The sequence below is a fragment of the Orbicella faveolata genome, unplaced genomic scaffold, assembly GCF_042242905.1.
Source record: "Orbicella faveolata isolate gen_17 unplaced genomic scaffold, um_ofav_v1 contig_13, whole genome shotgun sequence".
Lineage (NCBI taxonomy): Eukaryota > Metazoa > Cnidaria > Anthozoa > Scleractinia > Merulinidae > Orbicella > Orbicella faveolata.
This window is the reverse complement of record NW_028301540.1, coordinates 2275892-2279235: the sequence shown is the minus strand read 5'-3', so window position 1 is coordinate 2279235 and position 3344 is coordinate 2275892. Positions and strand designations below refer to the sequence as shown.

At 40.6% G+C, this 3344-nt stretch overlaps 1 pseudogene; it reads right to left on the bottom strand.

The window, feature by feature from the left end:
• Positions 1 to 513: 513 nt before the first annotated feature.
• Positions 514 to 1488, bottom strand: LOC149114622 (uncharacterized; annotated as a pseudogene).
• Between the last annotated feature and the right edge of the window lie 1856 nt (positions 1489 to 3344).

The following is a 3344-nucleotide window of genomic DNA, read 5'->3' as shown; positions in this document are numbered from 1 at the left end:
AATCGGAAAAAGTAGGGGTTGTCAAGGTAATTTCTTCGTTTTTAGAATTTTTGTGCTGTTTTGGCTGAGCGAAAACCTTGTCTTACAAATTTTTCTGATAAATTGACAGCAAGGAAAGTTAAAAAGGTATAACATCTCTGTCAAATTTTAAGGAATTTCACCGAAGGAAATTCGAGAAATCTGAGGGGGAACTTTCTATCTGTTTACCTCAAAGGCAATTGCGTTATCAGAATAGGAACTCGCCACGATCGTTTTTTGGGCATGCGCGAACTTTCGAACCACGCGTCGAGAACGAATGTGCAAACACAGGCAGTCACTTATCTTTGACGTTTTTATACAAAATGCTTTTGACCTGAAAGTCAGTTGAGGACATATCTTAATTCATTATGTCGCAGAATCTTTGGAAATGTCTTCGAAGTGTTTCAAAATTGCGGAGACTATTCTCGTCGTGTTTGTGACCCTTGGAAGCGATGAGCGACTCGACAAAATACACACAAGACCTTTCCGTCCAAATCACTGGTACAAATTCTTGAAATCCTCATACCTTAGGCCACTGCCAGCAATTTTTTCGGCGATGCTTTTTATTGGGCTATCCGCATGAACTGGGTTGTACAGCTCTCCTCGAAAGGACAGGAGTCTCTGATGACGGTTGTGAAGATATTTCAAGTCTCCGGCGGCATCCTTGACAGAGATTACAGAACTTCTGTTCACCAGCATTTCATCAGACAAAGCCAGCCTAGACGGAAACAAGATTCTTCGAAGAGCGATCAGGTCCCCTAGGGCGTCGTGGGCGTCAAAGGTTGTTTGAAATAAATGTTCGTAGACAGAACTCTGGCTAGGCTTTGGATATTGACCTTCGGCGTTTTGGAGGGAAGAGTGCTTGCCCGAACTGTTGGGGAGCTTACTTCGTTGCCTCGAGTTGTGTAGGAGTGTTGTAAGGGATCTTTTTATGTGAACTGTGTCACTCCATTTTTCCACACCGTAGGGTACCTTTTACTTTAGGTGAGATTCAGTTGCTGAATCATCATCCCCAGTGTAAAGTGAAAATTTGACATTTGATTCAGTTACCTTATTCAAAAGTTCAACTGCAGCTAAAGGTTCCATTGAATTTGAAGAGCCCGAATGATTTTTTGTACAGTCGTGGTCTTTTCGTTGTTTTCCTGCCTTTTTAGCTTCATCACAGGAGTGGCACATTTTATTTTTCGTTGTGTAGTCGAGGACCTTTCCAGTTGAAAGGCCCATGACTGCAGCACGTCCGGTATTGAAGTTGCCACCCAAAGAACAGGCAATGGGTACCAAATTGTTCTCGTCCGGCTTGTTACCATTTTCGATTGCTTTCTCTCATTCACGGTTTAGAAATTGTTGGCAACTGTTTTTGGCTACTAGTTCTATTGCCATTCCAGCTTCCCTTTCCCGATTTTTAAAAGTTGATGAGTTCATTGCAGGCACATGGAGGGTTGAAAGTAAATTGTTTAAACGGGTGTTGCCCACTCCTGTATGTAAACAACCAAGGGCAGCTCTCGTGTTCACATCAAAGGTCAATGGACCACGTGCACCGGATATGGCCCTTTTGATGTTTTAATGGTGTTTTCTGGATTGCATTGGCTGCATAGAACAGTAAACGTGCTTGCCAAACCATTTTGTTGTTCTACAATAACATTGCCGAGGGACAAAGGGTTTAAAAATATTGTAAAATACACTGTAAACTAACAGAGAAAAAGTACTCCATTCACAATATTTGTTATGTTTTTTATATGATAATGGTGTATAGTGCAAAATTAACTGACCACGAGATTTCTGAAGGGGTAAACAACTTCAAATCCAGAAATTTTAGCCAGGTTTTTTGTATTGTGATGAATTTTCTTCACATTTGCTGTTTGCTTATGCCGTTGCACTACATGGTACACTTGAAAAAAAAGAAGAGATTTTCAGCTGTTTTAAAAGATAACTCCTTGTGCCACTAACACGTTAATGGCATACAGAGTAATCTTTCCTAACTTGTCACAATTCCATCATAGTCTATTATCTGACACTCCAGTGTGCTTTTGAGAAAAATACGGGAGCACGAGGATAAGCTTATCTCCCAATAATTTGCACTGTTTGCTCCCTGGAAGACCACATGGCCAATTTTGGTTGTAATATGGGACCAATATGGCAGCTATTGTGAATAAGGCTTGTTGGTGGGAAGGCCATGTTATTCTAAGTCCAGTTCAAATTTCACCTAACCTTGGTTTGAGGAGAGAGTGAATATTGTTTCCTTCTGACCATGAAGATGACATTGAGCGTAATCTCACTTTCAATTTCTCATGAACCAAGAAATTATTTTCGAAACAGTGGGCCGATACAACCAAGTTTTAGGCTGGTGAATGAAGTGGTCCTGGCCGTAAAGCTTGCAACTTTAGAAACCAATATTACAAGCCAGTGCAGGATTTGTTATTTTCTGTAAATTCTTGAAATAGGCATCTCTGCAAGGTCGAAGAAATGATACATTTACTGTACGTTTTTGGAAATAAACAAATCATTTGAATGCATGGATGAATATATTGTAGGATTATACTTGTAGCACCAAATAAGTCAACATTTAGAAAAATGACAATACGAAACAAACCCGCCAGAATTGAAGAAATTTTCGAGATGCTCAAAATATGCTATAGTGCAGTGAAAAATAGTAAGTATTTACCGCGATGACAAAACAAGCATTCCTTCAGACTGTCTGTAAGGGTTTCTATGTCCACCAGTCTGGATCCTTGTGGCCGGTTTGCCTCCCTCTTAGCTGAAATCTGCTGGTAGGAATCAGGGTTGGAGTCAATAGAACAGGTAGGCCGATGAAAAGGACAAGCTGGGCAAGAAAATCTTACCAAAAATTCAAGACTCCCGGGTAAAGAAAAATGTACTGACCTCAAGTGCTCTTGTCATTGGTTTTGCTGAGGGCTCGTTTTCCTTGGATATGATATCATACTGGAGTTTCCTTTTGGAATTCCAGTTTTTGAACCCTTCGTGCAGTATGTTTATTTTTGTTTCTTTTCTGGTCTCGATCGCTTCCACTTTCCGAAAGCGACCTGACACATTACGGATGTTGTGTAGGCGTTAAACTTCTGGTCTTTTACTGTGATTATTGTGCTCGTTACTGGAAAGTACCGATGCCATTTCACTCTCATCAAGTAAGCTTCGCGTTTACGTGACAAAAATTGTGCGCTCGCGTGAAGCCGCCATGTTTGTTTTGATATTTGTTGCCATTTAAAGCTCGCGTTATTTTTCGTACCCATTCTTCGCGCGGCCAAAAAACCCTATTGCGCCACCTTAAATGATATTTTTTTCTGTATACCACAATGATATCTGGTGGC